This window comes from Solea senegalensis, linkage group LG10 (genome assembly GCF_019176455.1).
Source record: "Solea senegalensis isolate Sse05_10M linkage group LG10, IFAPA_SoseM_1, whole genome shotgun sequence".
Lineage (NCBI taxonomy): Eukaryota > Metazoa > Chordata > Actinopteri > Pleuronectiformes > Soleidae > Solea > Solea senegalensis.
This window is the reverse complement of record NC_058030.1, coordinates 3,845,740-3,867,043: the sequence shown is the minus strand read 5'-3', so window position 1 is coordinate 3,867,043 and position 21,304 is coordinate 3,845,740.

Sequence of the window (21,304 nt, the reverse complement as noted above, 5' to 3'; positions counted from 1 at the left end):
GCTATTTCATTTATACGTGACAGTTGTTTCTTTCAACCACAATGAATCAGTTTCAAAACTTTCCATCCATCCTTTTTCTTCTGTTCTGTCCTTCACTGACCAGTACATCACCATTCACACCTCAAAGGAAAAATAATCAAGACATAAACACACATACACACACACTGTGGTATGTGAACCTTTCGGAATTTATAGAAATCTTACGTTTTTTTTCACATTTTTGAGGCAAGAAACGTGGGTGAAAACAGGCAAGAATTGGCACACAAATCAGAACTTTTGCAAACGAAGTTTGTAAAATATGGCCAAATTTCACAAAACTTTGTATAAACATGCCACAGCCTAAGATGAACAAAATCTATTGGGACCATGGCCTCAACACAGCGGGAGGTCGTCTATTTTGAATTTAGCATCTATTTTGCCAATTTCTACATTTCTCACAGATTGAAAAGGGCGTTGCCATGGCAACCATCGGATTTTGGTGAATTTCACCACAAAACAGGAAGTGACACTACAGACAAACCCTGAACACGCCAACGGACACGAAGTTCACCCAACAGGAAGTCAGCCATTTTTAATTTAGCCGCCAGGAAGTAACATTGACCGATCTGCTTGAACCTTCACACGTGAGATAAGAGACCAAGCCAGAAAACACCAGCACATGAGTCAAGGGTATAGCGCCAACTGCAAGCTGAACAAGGGCCAGTACTGTTGCCTCCCTCACAGCAAGAAGGTTGTTTTGCATGTTCTACCTGTGTGTGCATGGGTTTTTTCCAGGTTCTCCGGTTTCCTCCCACATGTCCAAAAACATGCGGAGGTTAATTAAACACTCTAAATCTAACCATAGGTTGTGAATAGCTGTTTGTCTGTGTGTGTGTGTGTGTGTGTGTGTGTGTTGACCCTGCGATCGACTGGCACCCTGTCCAGGGTGGACTCTGTCTTATGCCCCCATGAAAGCTGGGATTGGCACCAGCAGCCACAGGGCGAAGACACACTCACAGCAAATTGGTTGAGGGGGAAAATAAATAACAGTAAACAGAGGGAAAGTGCGAGGCGTAAATAAGAAGGCAGCACAGCTAAGCCGAAGAGAACAATTTCCAGTCACTGCAGACACTCTCCTTCTCTCTCTGTCCTCAGTCACCACTGAGGGGAATTTAAAATAATTTACTGACACAGTGTCAAGACGTAGCACAGCCAGAATTTTTAATATCCAGTTTATACAACCACAAGAAATCATATCTATTGACAAGTAGGTTTTCGCGAAGAAAAGATTTGTTGTTTTGGTGCATAACAAGGTCATTTAAAGAGGGGATTTTGTACACCATGTATCTTCAAATGAAAATGTGTGTTAGAGTTAGATTTAGCTTTGCTCAGAACACATTTCACCATCTTCCAGACAATTCTCTTCTTGTCTTGCCTTAAAAGGCTCTAGTTAACGTATTTATAGCTAAATTAATTTTTGACTCTTTGAATTCTATTGGGGGGAGGCAATATCTTCCATTTGAGACATGGTCCCATTTAATGCTGATCTAATAAATACACTCTGGCTTTGCCCTTCTTTATATCAATATTGGACAGAAGTAGTCTTTAATATAATTTCTGTTATTAGTGTGGAACACTTTAAGCCAGTCACTGTCTTTCCATTGCTACCATCTCACTCAGCGGTTAAAAAAGACCTGGCTTTTACCAAATTTCTGGCCAGAGGGCTTCTAGCTTTGTGGGGGCCCTATGCAAGATGCCGTTTGGAGGGCCCCTTAGTTTGCCAAACTATGATCAAGAGATTCCTAACCTTTTTGATCAGAGGTCCCCAACCACCAGTTGGTACCGTTTCGTGGTGGCCCGGTGACTCATTTTATTGATTATCAGAGTCTGAAAGATCTTTTATTTTGAAAAAATTCTCATTACATGATATGGTACGTCAAAAATGTAGCTGGTCCATTTTTCAACATGTAAGGCAGATAAACTTCAGATTTATCTGGGACTGACCCATCTTTTATGGTAGTATGGATGTTTGGCTTGGTGCATTTTAACTGTTACTTGTTTGTTTATTTGTACCGCCGCTGTAAATGTCTCGTATATTGGCTTGATACTTTGAGTTTTCTGCGTAGACGGGACATGAAATAAAGACAGAACAACAACTTCTTGATTTGAATTCATCTTGTAATCAGTGTTCGGTGAATAACAATTATGTAGCCAGATCGACAACAAACAAAACAAAAGGTTGATTGTTCTGAAATGACTGTATTTTGATCTGGGTGCAGATCAAAAGACGTCTGTCTGTCCACACATCTGTCAATTGTAGTGTTTATTTCGTGTGACAAAGAAACATTATCCAGCATTTAAGATTTTTAATTAAAATGTATTTTACTTGCTGCAGAGCCTAAAGAAACAAAGAAAATGATTTAAATAAAACTGAAGGTAACTCCAGTCAGTCTCTTTATGTAGCGCTTCAAATATAATAATAATAATTATGTTTCAGCTTTATTTTACATTGTCTGCTTATACGAAAGTGTTTGACCTCAACATTGAAGTCTGTGGAACAAGCTGTTGGAACAGTACAGATTCTGATAATTTAATACCATACATTTCAGATATTCACAATGTCATTCCTCATAGGTCATTGGTTTGTGGCACACAAGCTCCTTCTAGAGAAAAATCTGAAATGCTTGTGACTGTATATGTCAGCGAAGGAGCTCTGTTCTTTAAAATAGGCGCCGCTAGCAAATAACAGAAATCTAGTACCTTGGTTGTGTTGTCGTCAAATAGCTGTGATGACGCTACAGGAACCGGAGGTGATCCAAACGGGGAGAAGGTAATTGTCAGTGGCAGCATGTACGCGGGAGTTAACAAAAGCAGAATATAAGCAAATAACTAGCACTAGAGAACAAAGATATCTTCTAGAGAGCGATGGCGTTTATCACACAGAGGTCTGTAACAACTGGAGAAGCAGGAAATAAGTGCGTGCCTGATGAAAGGGTTGGGAACAGGTGTGTTCCCGCCACAGGTGAACTGATTGCATGCAGAGCTCAAGGGAGAAAAAGGAGGAGACGTGGGCGGAGAATAAGGCGGAGCAAGACAGAAGCGCCGATATCGTGTGACCGTTATCATGTGACCGATACCACGTGACATACTCATTTGATCAAACGCTGTAGACAAGATAAATCTGTTTATATATATATATGTATATACATATACATATATATAAATATACGTACATATATACATAATATATGTATATTTATATATATGTGTATATATATACATATATAAACACATATACATATATAAATATACATACATATATACATAATATATGTATATTTATATATATGTGTATATATATACATATATAAACACATATACATATATATAAATATACATACATATATACACATATATATAAATATACATACATATATACATAATATATGTAAATATATAGACTAGCTATTGAAAGTTACAACTAAGCTAGTGCCTCACAACACAACAGGAGTAATGTTTCTCGATGTACATTGTATTTCCCTTCAATTACATCCTCCTTTTCATTACTCAAGTCTTTTTTTTGTTCTTGCACCAGAGTCAGAAAAACAAGGAGATAAGATGGGAAAAAAGGAGGGAGGAATCAATATAACACATGTTCCAAGAAATGAGATGTCCTTTCTTCTGATACCTTTGTCTGAAGGTGACATCCCTTTGAGTTGACAGTCAAGTCAGCTGTCAGTCTGAACTACAACAACTACTAAAGGTTTGACATTATCCCACACAATGTGCCAGTCACGCCGTCATAATATGTATATATATATATATATACTTATATATATATATATATATATATATATATATATATATATATATATATATATATATATATATATATGTATATATATATATATATGTATATGTATATATATATATATATACTTATATATATATATTTGAGATTCCTGTGTGTGACATCATGAGCCTCCTTCACACTTGGTGTATCACTTCAAAAACCATTTTCCTGAGGAATTAAGTGTCTCAGTTGATTGTTTCAGCTCGTCCTCAGCAGCACAGGATGTACATTCTGTTCCCACTTAGAGGAAAATAGGCAATAAGGTATGGCACATAAGATCAGATAAACTTTTATTAGTGCCACAAGTGGGAAATTGACATTGCTGCAGCAGCAAAGACAATCAATGTAAAAGTTAAATAATAAACTTAAAAGATGCAATAGAATATACAGCATAGACATTGTGTAATAAAAAATACATACATCATGCACTTGCCATAGGTTTGAACGTAGCATAATTACACTACTGTACTGAGAGTGGTGCTTGTTGTACAGTCTAACAGCAGCAGGGGGGGAACAACCTGTCATACTGCTCCTTCAAACATTAAGGATGTTTTAGTCAGTCAGTGACGGAGCTGCCCACTGTGATGATGGTGTCCTGCTGGGGGTGAGACAGGATGTCTGTTAGAGATGATTGCTTGGCTATCATTTTCCTCTCTCCCATCACCTCCACTGGGTCCAGATCGCATCCCAGGTCCAAGATGGCTTTTATTTTCAGTCTGTCCAGCCTCTTCCTGTGCGTGCACTGCACACCAGTGTGATTGACAGCCGGTATTGCCCCAATAGATGCCTGCTTGCAGTTATCTTTGGCATTCATTCCCAAGCGGCTAGTATGTTCTGTCTATTTTGTATAATTTCAATTGTTCAATGTTACTTACCCATACACTGCCATTGCTATCGTTGTCCACCTCGATTCATTTAAATGTTAGACAATTTAACTCTTTTTCTGCTTGTTGGCCATAGTTTTTGTAACTAGAAATGTTGTGTAATATATTTCATTGTTGATGTATTTAAATTCAAATATCAAAATGATAAAGAAAATTATTTTCGCTTTACACAATATGCAATTTGTATATTTGCTCCCAAATTGCAGTTGACTCTTGCAACTCATCTCAAGTTTTGCACTTCCACTTCCCTTCCAGTGGAAAATAGCAAACATTTAAAAGTAAAATAAAAAAGAACCTGCTAATGTTTAATATCAGCGAGGACATCACAGGTTCAAAATCAACTTGCACAACTTTATTAATAAATTTGAGATTCTGGGTCAAAATTTACCTGCGGGGATCAATAGTGAAATACAGTTCTGAACAAATATTCCCGTATCATGTCAATTGAGCTGCCTAGGGTTTGGAATCGTATACAAAACATCAAGACAACACTTAATAGAGTTATGCATTCAACATTTTTCTTTTTATCATTCTTCCACTTTTAGGATCTTGATCCTGGTGCAAAGAGAGAAATGGAGGAAATGATGATGGGAGTCTACGTCATTCGGCATGAGGGAGCAGCGGACACTGATCCACCTGAAGACGTCAGTGTCATTATAGAGGGAGTCGAAGTGCTTCAGGGTCTCAGGTATTCTGCGAATGGGTGTGCACTCTACCGCTTAAATCTAAGCTATCCAAAAGACCAAAGAGTATTGCTGGATTTGGATGGAAACAGAATGTCTCACTGAGTAACTTCACTGCACAAGGCAAGGTCTGAGATGTTCACTGCTTTTTGTTTCACATGGTGTGATTACAGCAGCTGTAGTTCTGTTCTGTTCTTAGAGTTTTCTGCTTGCTTTTGTTATTTTTTTAATTTATTTTAATTTTTTTACAAAACCAGCAGGCTTTGAATTTAATGTCGTAATGACCAAGCACCAAGTTTAAATTTTGGCATTTTTCTGATCATTATTATTATTATTATTATTATTATAATAATAATAATAATTGGTTAGGCTTTGTATTGAATGGTGTATCTTTGGAGGGCCACTGATTTTAACACTGTTTTATTACAGTATGGCCATTCAGAAAACATGACAGCCATACAATTTTAATTGGTTCCGTGATTCACTTTAAATTATAATACCTAATGGATATTTTTGGTGCAGAGTCCAAGTCTACATGCAGAGGAGAAAATGTAATTATTGGCCGTGTACCTTCAAAGTCGGCACTATCTCTATAAGCTAGTACGTATTGGATCAGTTTCCTGTTGACCTTTACTGCACAGCAAAACAGTGAGATGGATTGTGCTGTGCTTCTGTATGTTTCATACCTGCTGTACATGTTAATCTTATACTTCAAAGTGTGTTTCTTCTCTGTAGCAGAGCCATCGTATTGTTTGTTCCTTACCAGCAACAGTACTGTAGTTTATACGTTGTCTATACGTATCTCTTTGGTTTGTGGACGAAAACAGATTGGAGTTTGGTTCTTTGAGAAATGTGTTATTTTCTGTTTAATGGTACAACTCAATTTTGTTTTTCAGGGTATCTGGGATGTAACCAGACGGCACTTTTGATTCAAGCCCATGTTTATTTGTGGTCAGTCAGTCAGTCAGTCATTATCTACCGCTTTATCCTCCACCAGAGGGTCGCGGGGGGTGCTGTGCCAATCTCACCAAACCCTGGACAGTTCGCCAGTCCATCGCAGGGCCACACACAACTAGAGACAAACAACCATTCACTCTCACACTCACTCCTACGGTCAATTTAGAGTGTCCAATTTACCTAATCCACACACTGCATGTTTTTGGACTGTTCCAACCGGGGCTCTAACCTGGGTCTTCTCGCTGCAAGGCGAGAGTGCTAATCACTACACCACCGTGAGGCCCTATTTGTGGTCAGTCTTATCTGAAATTTAATTTTAAAATAAAGGCGGGTCACATGACCAGATCACTTCAGCGCAGTAACGGCAATTGAGATGCTCCAAAACCATGGAAATCCAAATATGCTTTCGGCCAAGAAAAAAGGTATTTTGCGAGACTACAACCAGCCTATTCAAATGGCGGCCCATGAGCCAAATGCGGCCCACAACCAACTTCAAAAAGGCCCAGCCTCCAGTAAGGATATACCTTATTTCAAAGAGAAACAAATGCTAATATTGTTCACTTTTTTTTATTTCATGCATTTTGAGATGAAAAACGCGTTTATTTTTTTATTTCAAATGCTTACAGCTAATACTGTGCACTTTTTGTTTACATACTTTAAGGTATACAAATGACAGGTGAGACCAAAATATCTTGTATTATATTTTTTAATGCACTTTTTGATGTACTTTTTAAATTTGTCCTCACCTGCTGCTTACTGGCTGCAGGAACTCTCTGGCCCAGCTATGATGTATTCTTCTACGATTGAGCGACACTGAACCCCGTGTGACTCGTGCTGCTCACAACGGCCACTTTATTGTGCACTCAATCCCACAAATGCAGCAGCCAGAGATGTGATTCAGGGGGTGAACATCTTCATAAGAGTGGTGCAGCAAAAATATGGCAGTCCTTCTTTTAAAAGATTGCTCTCCAGGTCTGTTTATTATGCTGCTAAAGATCTTTTTTTTTCTCCATCTCATATTTTTGAGATATTTGTTTGCTTGAAAGGACTTTTTTTTTAGATTTAAGAACGTGAAGAAGTGTCTTGTATGACAGCTGAAGCGTCTTCAGCTTAACTCGAGCGAGTCCAACTGCCTGCAGCTAAATCCCAGAGATAGGACTGAGTCAGTTTTCACAAATAATTATTACATTTTACATTACATTTGAAAATGTGGCCCAACTGAGTTTGTAATTGAATAGTCCGGCTTCACGAGAATGACGGCTCATACGCAAACACCCTTTAATGCAGGGGTGTCAAACATGTGGCCCAGGGGCCAGATCCGGCCCGCCAGAGGGTCCAATACGGCCCACAGGATGAATTTGTTATAATTTCACACTACGATTACAATCTAAACGTAACGTCAAATACAATATTTTTCTCTTCCAGATACCTGTGACTAAATGTTTGTGCCTTTTTAGATCCAGTGTGATGTGTAAATAGTACATTTAGGCTCGATATTGTTGAAATTGCACTTATTTTTCTCAAGAAATGTCATGTTTTGTAAAAAAATCCTTCATTAAATGTAAAACAAAGGAGAAAAAAAGCAAGGAGTTCTTGTTGTTCATAGGTTATTATGCTATTATTTTACTATTTTTACTGGTCCGGCCCACTTGAGATCAAATTGTGCTCTATGTGGCCCCTGAACAAAAATGAGTTTGACACCCCTGCTTTAATGGAAACAAGTGCAAGAAATAACTGCCTCTAATGTCTATGAAGACAGACTAAGAACCAGTGGCACTGTCTGAAATCAGACTGCCTGAGGGTAAAAACTGAGCCAAAGGCAAAAGGCGGGCGGTCCGAGTTCTGATACACAGCTAACTCTTCCCTGAAGAGAGATAACAAGACTTTGTGCTTCTGTCCTTCACCGGAGCTTTCTTCCTGCAGAGGGTAGTATCACTTACGCCTGCAAGTAACTTAATGGTAATGGTGATTCTATAATCACTGTCTAATCAGGGGGGCTTACAGTCACATGCTCCTGTAATTATTCTTTGCAAATGAACTGATCAAACGCTGCATACATGCACTATTCATTTCAGTTCAAGAGGTGGTTCAAGGCGAGCAGGAGGAAAAACACAAAGGTGCACAAACAAAGGACGAGACGGTGAGTAATGAAAATCTAATCATTCATTACTTGCACCCATATTTCTTTGTGAATTTGTTAATTAATTGTGTCCACTAATAAGGGATCATTTTTCTTAGCACGTCAGTTTCGGGGAAAGTTGAATGAATACTGTGTATTTCCCTAACTTTTTCAATAGGGACCAGCTGCTTTTTGCAAACCAAATTCACAATATAATCTTCACAGAATATCTTCTTCTTTGTTTTCGGCTTCTCCCTTGTGTCCTCTTGTGTCCTCATGTCCTCCTTCACAGCACACGTGAACCTTCTCTGTGGTCTTCCTCTTTTCCTTGCTGCTGCCACCCCTACTAACACAGTGCACGTGTGCCTTGAGTGATATCCAGAGGCTTAAACTAACCAACCAAGAACAGTGTCCAACTGTAAATCAGTTAAAAAGATTAAAAACTCCCCAAAAACATGAATTAATCGCCAACATTTAGCAAGGAAATTCAAGGAGTCTGGTTGTATTAAAGGTGACATAGAATGCTTGTATCACACATATATGTTAGTTATAGAGGTCTACTTACATATATTAACTTGTTTTCATGGTTAAAAACCTCCTAATCGCTGCAAACGAGCCGATCAAAATATCTCCTCACTGACGCTCTCGTCAGCCGCGCTGTTTCAGACCAAAACCACACCCCTAGAATGTGGACTGTGTTGTGATTGGCCAGCCAACGAGAGCTTTCCCACTGTCCTGTGATTGGCCAGGTACCTGGAAGTGATGTAATAGATAGGCCAGCTCTCAGATACACAGCTCCCCCTCTGGCACGGTGGATGCTCTGCATCTCAGCAGCTACAACGAGAGTAGTTCTTCTTCTTCTGCGGTTGAATGTACGCAACCGGATGTGCCCGGACTAGTGCTCGCACCAGGAGGCGCTACGGTGGTGAGAGGAGTGGTGAGGATTTCTGATGACGACATCAAATTAAGGAAGTGCCGATCCGCTTCGCAGAGCCCAGGAAAACAATACAACACTATTTTCTCAGCAGTGGCTGAACTGTTTGTTCTGAAACTTTAGGGTTTCATAAACGAGGTAATGACGCAGATACACACACACAAACACAGCGTTAATTGGAGCTTCCGGTCTATGTGGGCTTTAAGCGAGAGTACTGCAAAAAGGTTCATTCAAGCTCACAAGATGTAATACTCAAAACTACGTTGTGTAAATCTGTTTGTGCTTCTTCTGAAGCGTTACGTGATGTTGCTGTGACGTCCGGTGTTATACCCAAATTGGAGTGGCACTTCCGAGGAAGACTGCAGGAAGCGCAGGAAGTGATTCTAATGATTCAGTGCACCGAAAAAGCTAAGAACTGCTCTGCACGATATGACCCACACACATAATAACACATAATTATATATAATAATAAAACACCAACACAGAGTTCTAAATTAAATCACGTGTCACAACACTACAAAGCACAGTAGCATGACTGACAACATACTCCCAGGCGGCAGCCGTAACGCTGCATTCTGCCCGTCTGTCTTCGTTCTGCTTGCTGTTACGGAACAGCTCAGCCTCAGGTCCATTTCCTGCCATCTTCTCAGGGTCTGTTTGCTGCTTCAGCGACAGGGATCACCGGCTGCACCACACGAAGCAAGTTTATACAATTGTGGCTTCTTTGAGCTGTCCATTGAAATGGTGAATTCAATTGAATTGACTTTATTCCTCCCCCAGGGGGGAAACACACATTCACCACAGCTCAGTTGTGAAAAAACAAAGAGAATAGAATAAAAATAAGAATAAGAATAATAATAAAAAAAATATATATATATATAATACAATAAAATTAAAAAAGAACAATACAGTGCAATAGTGAGAAACATTTCAAAAAATAAAAAGTTACAAGATAAGAAATTACACTCTAATATAGAGTAGTTATCCGGGTTAAGTACAGCAGTGAATGGACATTTACGAGGAGTTAAATATCCTAACAGCAGTGGGGATGAAGGACTTCCGGTAGCGCTCCGTCCTACACTGTGGGTGCCGGAGCCTGCCGCTGAAGGAGCTGCCAAGCCCCTCCACAGTCAGGTGCAGTGGATGGAGTGTGTTTTCCATGATGGAGGACAGTCTGGATAACGTCCTCCTCTGTCCCATCTCCTCCACCGATTCCAGCGAGCGGCCCAGGACAGAGCCGGCCCTCCTGACCAGCCTGTTCAGTTTCTTTCTGTCCCGGTCCGTGCTGCTCGCTCCCCAGCAAACCACCGCATAGTGGATGGCAGAGGCCACCACGGAGTCGTAGAAAGTCCGGAGTAGAGGTCTGCACACTCCGAAGGACCTCAGTCTCCTCAGGAGGTGGAGGCGACTTTGACCCTTTCTGTAGAGGGCGTTGATGTGAGTGGTGAAGAATAAAAGTCTGTCTGCCCACGTGTGCCGCATCCGGGTCCTCCCCCGACCCGTTACACTATGCAAATATACTGTATTTGATGATCCAAAAACCAGTCTCTGGCAAGAAAATTGGTCAATATGTTATGATTACAGCTGCTGTGCTGTGACATCACAAAATATGGCAGTCCTTCTTTTAAAAGATTGCACTCCAGGTCTGTTTATTATGCTGCTAAAGATTTTTTTTTTTTCTCCATCTCCATATTTATTTGCTTTAAAGGACTTTTTCTTTTTTAGATTTAAGAACATGAAGAAGTGTCTTGTATGACAGCTAAAACGTCTACAGCTTAACTCGAGCGAGTCCAACTGCCTGCAGCTAAATCCCAGAGATAGGACTGAGTCAGTTTTCACAAATAATGTTTGTCTTTGCGTGTCTGACACACGACACATCAGCCACGCAGAAGCTATGTGAAGAAAAACAAGTATTTGTTCTAAAAAGAATGCATTTACCAAACCAGAGCTGAAGCGCATACAAAATAAAGAACATAATGATTCATCAACAAAAGTGGCTCCCCAGAGTCAAAGAAATGAAAGGTATTGGAATGTGGAGCTGTTGTTGAGACTGAGGCCTCTAATTGTTCAAATCTCCATTTTAGAAATTGCAGCACACTGACTAAATGTCATGGAATTCATTTGGTGCGTCTGTCTCTGTGAGGACACACTCAGGGGACACAAATTCAACTCCGCAATTTCCCGCGGTTCATACATCAGAGGCTTTTCGACATTTCTCTGTGATAATCATAATATTTAGAATCCGTCTCTCTGCCCCCTGTGGTGTGGCGAAACGTATTGGTGCATGTGCTGTGTAGAGAAATTGCTTTCTGACCATTTTTTCTTCTTATTTCAGGTGCTGTTCCTGTCTTCTGCACATTGATATTTTTTTTATCATTAACATTAGTAAGATTAAATAATAGAAATATGAATTCAAACCATTAGAAATAGTCCTGTTCTTGTAAGTGGTGGTGAAGAAGAATTATAGACTCAAAAATCACAGATTTTAAAAATTATGTTAGTAGAAAATGTATAAAATGTAGATTTAAAATGCTTTTTTTTTTAAAAAAATTGTTTTTTTTATATATGCGCTAAGTATTTCAAAATAAAAGTCAGGCTGTGTGTGACTCTTAAATGCTAGTAATGTATGTGCATGACACAGAAATGTATTAATATTCAAAAATATAAAAACATCCATTGAACTTTTCTGTTTCTGAGGCCGTTTCTCATCTTAGCGCCAATTCTTTCATCACAACTGCTAATATCACGATGTTGATGTTGCCCATACAGGTACAGTTCTAGCACTACTCTACTCGACTCGGTATCAGACACGTCGTTCTCCATCACTTCATAGTTCCTCCTCAACGCGGGTGGGGTCGTCATAGCACGGCTACACGAAACTATGGTAAAATATAACGAAATACCTCTGAACCAGAACTTAACGCAAAAGAAAATAAAACAATTGTCGAGGAATTATCGGAGGCTTCCTCTGTTGCCCTCACCACGGAAAGCTACGTGACTGCGACGGCTCACTGAGCAGACACGCCCTCTCTATGAGAGTCACGCCGGCACAAATCTGGTGCAGGTACTGACAGGAGCAGTAGCAGAGTGGAAGCTAGAGAGGCCCAAAAGCAATATCCCAGTCACCACAGGTAGTACGAGAAACCAAGTTAATGCAGTATTGAAGCCGGGGCCGCAGATAGGGCACTTTGCACATGTGATACTTTTAGGATCCATAATGATGTGGACATGTTTGAAATAAAATCCGTCTGACACAGTCACTGAACTGTAATACGGGTTGTGATTCGGCTCGAGATCGCCCAGCTTTGTTAAATACACCAGACTCCTCTGGTAAATATTGGAGATTAATGCATGTTTTCAGGTTTTTTAACTGATCTACAGTTCGGCATTGTTTGGTTTGACTCTTGTGTTGGACGTCGGACTCATGACGACACTCTCTGACCAGCAAAGACAAATGAGTAGAGTCGAGTCATCAGGGCCGGCTCTTGGCATAGGCGATATAGGCGGTCGCCTAGAGCGCCATCTGCTGGAGGGGCGCCCCTCCAGCAAAAAAAAAAAATAAATTTTAAAACTACTAAATAAAAATGATTTTCTATTCCTAGTCGCCCTCATTTGTGTGTTCTCTCTTGAAAAGAGCATCAACCGTGAAGTGTCTAGGCAGGTGTCATTTGATGATACCATAGATGCTTTTCCTGCAAGGAAGTCCAGACGTGTACAATTTTAGTTGAAGTGAAAGACACGCTGGAAAGAGTTACCTGACAGTTTGTTGTTGTTGTTCAAATGAAACTGTTGTGATTGTTCTTGTGGTTGCTGTAATTCAATACTTGAAAGTTGTGATTTTTTGCTGTTTGCTGTTGTTGTTCAAATTAAACATGTGTGATTGTTCATTTGGCTGGTGTAATTCGTGTGTGTGTGTGGGGGGGGCACCGGAGAGCAATCTCGCCTAGGGCACAAAATTAGGTAGAGCCGGCCCTGCGAGTCATCCTGGAACTGTATAGTGGAAAAGTGCCAATGAACTTGTGATAAAGTGCACATGTGCAGTTCACTCCTCACAGGTGAATATTTTATGTATCCCCAGCAAAGTTTTTGTCATAAATCAAGTAAGACACGTAAGTTAGGAGCCTTGCTGTGAGTGAAGGGCCAGAGGGAGAGAAGACTTGCAGAGAACAGAGGGCAAAACTCAGTTAAATCATTGTAAACAACAGCATTTGAGTGAAAGAGCTTGGATCTGACAAGCTGGACCTCAAACATCTGCTGTTTCCAGCCCATTAAATGAGTGATTTCATTCTCTTACATCACTCTTCACAGATCACAGTCACAGGAGATGTATTTTGTTTTCCAGCCTTAAGATTTACTCCATGTAAACAAATTCATACTTGGATTTTATCCTGTTTGAAACATTTGTGTAAGTGATTCATGTTAGGTCCTGATATAAGAAGCCTGGGAAACATTGTTATATATATGTATATATATATACACACACACACACATACATATACACACACATATATATATACATATATATATATATATACATATATATATATAGAGAGAGAGAGAGAGAGAGAGAGTATATACAGTATATATATATATATATATATATATACATATACACAGTATATATATTTATACATACATACATTAACATACATAATAGTGGGTTTTGAACTGTGGCTTCTACAAACAGGGCAGTTTCTTGAGTTCTTTATAACTTTAATTTTAATGTGGAAGTTTTTTGTGGGAAAAGCAAATATCAGGCAAACTGTTCCAAGCAGAGGATTTAAAATCAACTCATATGTTCTCACATTTGCCGTCCACTGAATTAGTTGATTCTGTCTCTGTTTTGTAAGATGTACGAAGATTTATTTAAAAAAATAAAGCAATTGTAAACAGTGCACAAGCTTTATTTCCATGCTCTACGTCTTAACAGCATTACAGCGCCACATGCAGGCCTAGAATAATATGACCTACAGCGTTCAGAGTTTCTTGGTGGATTCGCGAGTCGGAGGACACTTACACTTACAAAAAACCTTTTTAAGACCGTTAAAGAAAAAGATTGTTTCTGTAGTTTACTTTGTTATTTATATTTCTAGCTCTTTAACTTTTACTCCACTACATTTCCTCTAACTATCTTTGTTACGTGTTTCTACCAAATAAAATCAGAAAAAGAAGAAGAGTTGGTAATGGTGCGTATTTATATAGAGCTTTTCTAGTCCTGAGCTGCTTTACACTACAGTTTTGCCATTCACATGTTTCAACATGAGGTTAATGGGCCAGGAATTGAACCCACAACCAGTTGAAAGACAACTCGCCCTACCACTGAGTCACCATGGCGCCATCCTTACTCACTTTCTTAATACTTTTACTTCCAAAAAAAGTGCATTTTATATCAGAAAATAACTTTTTATCCATAAGTACAGTAAATGTCATATACTTTTACTCAAAGTAATATTATAGAAAAGTGACTTCAACTTCTATCAAAGTCATTTTCTGGTAAATATACTTGTAAATATTCAAGATTCAAGATTCAAAGTGTTTATTGTCATATGCACAGTAAAGAAACACGTTTCCCTGTACAATGAAATTCTTACTTTGCTGTCCACTCAAAAACACCAGCATAAAGTAAAAAAGAGATGCTTTTGTAAAAAAAAAAAGTATAAATATACATAAGAAAAATATAAATATTACAAAGAAACTAAAATAACATATATGCATAAAATAAGTGTAAAAATAAGAACTGTAAAATAAGAATATCTCACCTGCTGCCACTGGAAAAGATCAGCAGGGATGAGAAGAATCAAGGGGATCAAATATATGGAACAATGTGCCTGTGACAGGTAAGATACAGGGTTTTGTGTCGCTTAGTAATAAGAAACCCTCAAGGGGGGATCTGTAGACATTAATATCCTTGCCATTTTGCTGCTGCACAGTGATAGCATACATGGACCCGGTCACTAATGAGTACACGTCTCTATAATACCCTGTATGCATGTATGTGTCACCCACACCGGAACACATACTGAGCCCTGCTCAGTGCGGAGGAGTTGACCTTAAATTTAACTCAACAATAAATGGTGGGAGAGGATTATTGATATTCATGATCATGAATTCGTGGGAATCCATAATATATGTACATACAACTGGCACTTATGTATGACGCATTCTTCCGCTGCTCGTGTTTCTTTTTCAACGATCCACTAAAGGCAAAGTCTGGTTAACAGGTCTGTCGATAAAAATGAGACCAAAGTGGCTCATCGGGTGTGTCGAAACATTCATTATCTCACCAACTAACAATTACGCAGGCAGCTATCCGTATAGGAACTGTCAAACTTTTTCCAGGTTGAGCATCTTTGCATAATTATGCGCTGCGTCATGCGAGCTTCGCTAGATATTGACTGCTGAGGCGGGGGAAAAAACAATAAAAGATATCTTTTGACACACAGTGAACGGAGCCAAACCTCCCTTCTTTCCTCTCATGCATTAAATACTCCGTAAAAACAGGTAACCTCACTTGACTTCATCTCCAATCAAACAAAGACTCAGTGGCTGATATTGTCTCCTGTTGTTGTGGGAAATCTGAATTCCCATAGTAGAAAAAAATCATTAGAAAAGGGACAAACTGGTGGCAATGAGGAAGCTTAGGAAGTAGGATGGAAATGCAGTTCACCACCAGGGTGAGACTCTACTGGTTGCAAAAATAACTCATTTTGTGTAATGAGTTTTCCCATAGACCACATTTTCCTGAGGTTCATGATCTCAATCACTAGTTCCAAACTCCAAACTGTACCGTGCAGTCCAAAATTGTGAAAACCTAAATTATCCCCTTAAGGCTGACTCTAAATCCTGATTGGTGTTCTCAGACTCGCCGCTAGTCTGTGAACTCTTTACAATCAAGGAAAAGTCATTGAAAAGTCACTGAAAAGTCACCGTGTGCTGGAAAAGAGCACAAGCATTAGTCAAACGGAAAGATTTACTACATGTTAGAAAAAAAGGCCCATGATGATGTTGAACAGTGTCTTCCATTAATCTCTCTCTCTCTCTCTCTCTCTCTTATTCCCACCAGAACAAATAAGATCTCATTTAGTGAGGGCGACGAGTCCCTGAAGGTGTTCAACAGCACAATGAATTAGTCGTCACGGATACTTGTGGGTCTCACGGTACAGTTCTTTAAGCTTTGTTAACCAGCAACAACAATAATAATAATAAGCAGAAACCCCATTTATACTCTGTCCCAAACGATATCCGTCACTACCCCACACAACTCCTCTAGAGGGCAGTGCAGAGTGCCAAGTTGCAGGCATCAACAAACAACCATTGAAGAGGTTATTTTATTGTCCCTGATCTGAAGTATACAGAAACACTGGAATATTTCCAGCTCTTCTTCGTCATTTTCCTGACTATTAGACTATTGACTCTATACTGCCTCCACAATTTCTGGTGGTATTGCTCCGTCTGAGGCTGAAAAATCCATCTGCAAGTATAAATTGGCCTTTACTTTACTTTTCAGTTAAATACATCTTCTGTTAAGGCACGGTGTTGGACCCTAGAGCAGGCAGGTGAAGACAGAAGCCAGATTATTGTATGTATGGGTTACCTGATGAGATGAACTCATGCAGGGACCAGAGGTGAAGACAGAGATCTGATCCAGGAGAGGAAAAAACTAGAGTGCACAGATATCTTCAAGAGAGCCGTGATGTTTACGCCACAGAGGTCTGTAACAATCTGGCGACAAGTGACTGGAGAGCCAGGAAATAAATCGAGGTTTCTGATGATTAGATTGGGAGCAGGTGCCGCTCCCACCGCAGGTGAACTGATTGCAAAGGAGGAGATGCAGGCGGAGATGAGGGCGGAGCATGATATGTTCCTTATCATACTTGTGCTAAAATATAAAAGAAAGAACGTATCAACAGTGAGGTGAGAGCAAACACAATCTCAGGAGTACAGAGTGACAAACAGACGGACAAAAGGGGAAACCACTAAGAAAAAAAAGGATCATTACAAATATATATGTACACAATATCCAAATAATCCAAATAACCCTTCTCTCTTCATTGACGTGTTCTCTTTCAATTAAGTGTATGCTACTGCTGTCAAAATTTCAGCTGCACAGTCAGAAATGTCAAAAGAAAATATTAAATGGGAAGCAAATTTCAGCATACTTCCACCCAGAGGGTGAGCAAAAGAATACCTCCCACTTCCCAGTGGCTAGAGATGGAGGTAGAATTGGTTTTTGATATTGCAGTCTCAGACATTGTAGAGCTGTCTGAGGGAGGCAGCAAGAACGGAGAGTTGATTGATGTTCCACAACGGAGAATAATGATGTGGCAGTGTCCTGATGAATGAACCAGTCCTGGAGAGGGTTGTGTCCATTAGACCCGAAACACACAGCCGTGATGGCAAAGAATAATGACCAACTACATCCTTCAAATTGTCATGTGTCAGGAAAAAAAAGCTGCATCTTCACACACCACAGCAACTGAAACTGATAAGCAACCAGCACACATGTTCAGCCCATACACACGGGAGCAAGGAGATCCTGCAAAGGTTCTGTATCATATTGGCTTTTTATCCACACAGAGTTGGCATTTTGGGAGCCCTTAAATGCTGTTTTTGAAAACAGCCACCCTCTGTATACACCCAATAAGCTTTGGCCCCACCATTCTCTGGCTCTTGAATTTCACTGATCTTCGTCATTGTGGTCTTCTTGTGTTTGGAGATTGTACATAGCACCATGTCTTCTTCATCATATCAGGACAGTTATGTTTCTGTGTGGATAAGTCATTTCTAAACTGCAGCATTTGTTTGTCTTGACAACCGGTGGTGGCACAGGTATTCGTTCAGATGGCCACGTTGTCATTGTATTTGTGTTCAAAATGTTCAGATTAAATGTGGAACGCGTTGTGGAAGAAGGTTCATACGCAGTAGATGAGTCCTTGATGGCTTTGACATTTCCGCGTTTCTTCTCATCCTCTAGTTGACTTTACAGAAACAGCCAGTGATCACAGTGATCTCGCTAACCCACAGACGGCGCCGCCAATTCAACGTGCTGAATCAGCCTTGAAGACAATCGAGGCTTAAAAAAACAACAACAGGATATCTTGACACGATATGCGTGTTTCCATCAGGATTAGTACCAAAATAACCTGCCCTAACAGTTCCACTCTTTTGGCACCCCTTCCCCTGGTTCCAGGATGGACTGTCAGGAGTCAGCTGATCAAGCGACAGAAAAACATCACTATATATACAGTATATCACATAGAGGTGGAGGCAAACACCCACAGTCTGCTCTCGATAACAAAGCTCGATGTCTTGTTATGACAAACAGCCACAAACTGAGCTGGAAGTCCTTCATTGTTGTCTGTTGTGTCACATTTGATGTCATCGCACCAGTGCCGTGTCAAATTACATGGCCATCGGGTACAGCTGTCCTACCAAGTATGGTTCAAGGTACTGTTTTCCCATTCCAAACCATACCGTACTGTACAAAACCAAACCGTACCAGGATGGAAAGCAAGACATTGTCCCACCAAGGCCTTTGGATGTTCACCAACAGCCTACCTGTCAAGCATCAGGGTGGTGTCTCCCAGGCTTTAGGTGAGGAGGCATGGGCATGTGAATGAGTAATTGTAAAGGCCCAGGTCATACAACATGTGTGCAAAGGTCCACTCGTCTGTTTCCAAAAGCCTTGACATTCTCTCGGTAGTGCAGCACTTTCTAGTCTTTACACAGGTACAACGCAGCACTCAAAGAATAGTACCCTCAGACTTGGGTGTGCTGACGTTTGAGTTAATTCTGGACTCTGTGGTGGAAAAAAACCAAAGGCTTAGCTGTCCCTGTTTCATTTTCAACTTTTCTTTCTGTTCAAGAATGAACCCTGAACTTCTGCTTTTTGGCCATTGTGGGGGAAAGAAGTCATTAAAGTGGCCACAATGAGAATTTTAATATCTTCATTTCTTAGAAGACTCGATCTGCCCGTGATGGAATGATAGGATAGAAGGGAAGCTTAAAACCTAGATATTAAATAGACCATTCATTAAGAATCTGCTAACTTGGCCGGGATATACCATTCAGTGTCTCGATACATTTTCAGCAATTCAAAAATGCTGGATAATAAATCAGCAATTGAAATAACTTGGCAGTGCTGACTCATTGTTCCCCCTACCGAGGCTTTGCACCACTACATCAGTGTAGTGGGGGCCACACGGTGATGTAGTGGTTCGCACTCTCGCCTTGCAGCGAGAAGACCCGGGCTCGAGCCCCGGTTGGAACAAGGGCCTTTCTGCATGGAGTTTGCATGTTCTCCCCGTGTGTGCGTGGGTTCTCTCCGGGTTCTCCGGCTTCCTCCCACAGTCCAAAAACATGCAATGTGGGGATTAGGTAAATTGGACACTCTAAATTGACCATAGGAGTGAGTGTGAGAGTGAATGGTTGTTTGTCTCTATCTGTGTGTGGCCCTGCAATGGACAGGCTATCGCCCGATGTAGCTGAGATTGGCACAGCACCCCCTGCGACCCTCTGGTGGAGGATAAAGCGGTTAGATGATGACTGACATCAGTGTAGTGGCTCTGCGTCGGGTTCATGAGCACACGTGTTTCGAATGCATCACTACAGGCGAAATTAAAGGCGAAACGCGAACACAGAGGATTCCTGAGACGATGTCGCAGCGTGATGAAGGAGTTAGCCTGGAAGGTATGACCTTCGAGGTAAAAAGAACATTTTCAATGGCTTTTTAACATTTGAAACATCTGAAATCAACACTTTACAGGTGCCACCAGCTGAAACCTCATGTACCCTGAATTCAGATGAATCACAGCTCTATTAAACTTACATTATGCCTGGTCAGAACTAATCGCAGAAGGTGCATTATTCGACAAATTGAAGAATCCTCAACAATAACAGCTGCATCTTTGTATGTTTAATGGAACCTTACTGAGCAAATAGCCATGTGTGGATTATTGTTTCAGTGTTTTGGCAGTGTTTTCATGTTTTGGCCTGTCAATTGGCATCTCGAACATAATTTGGCCTTTGGGGGGGAAACTGACTCTGGATCCCCACTGTGGCTGGGAAACTAAAAACTAGATCGCCATGCAGCTAATTAAGGTTTTCATTTTGGTGGTGAACAAAGGAGAAGCCAGTAAAATACAGTACAGAGCATTTTAATTCCATTAACTCAGCCATTTCCAGCTAATGACAGAGGTACAGGAGCTGGGAGGGATGTTTGTGCATCGTGTGATGCTATTAAAAATCAACACAACACAAGTTTACACCACAACAGTTCGCATAATTTGCAGAAAACGAACAATATCATGCAAACAAATGCTACTGGTCACTCTTTTTCTCCCCTGGTGTTTGTTTTTTTAGCAACATATTTACAGTTAACTTTACAATATTCTTTTAAATCAAGCTTTCATATCACAGTCATCAAAAAACAACACAACACAACATAATACGCTAATAACACTAATATTATCAATATTAAATGAAGGATGGTAGTGCTTCATAGAGCTTTGTCAACACAGTAAGTACAGAACAGACCTCAGATGGATTAAGCGACAGGTTTGGCAGAAATACATTCAATACGTAATGATATGATGATATTTATTTAAAAGGCTGCCGTGGTCAAAGGAGACAGTGATTTCTGCAGTGAATCAGAGCTACAGTGTTTTTATGCTGCACACAATGCATTACGAATGACCTGGTTTTTACTAACTGAGCAATGAAAGAGAGGAAAAAACCTGCACATTCATTTGTAGTCACAGCCGCCTTGTGTCAAACCGATTGATCACATATCTATTATCATAAGTTGTGCAGGGATGTGTGAGTGACAGAGATCGTTTTAGTTCATTTTTTGAGCCACAAGGGACACAAAGAACACACAGGTCTTTAAAATTCCTG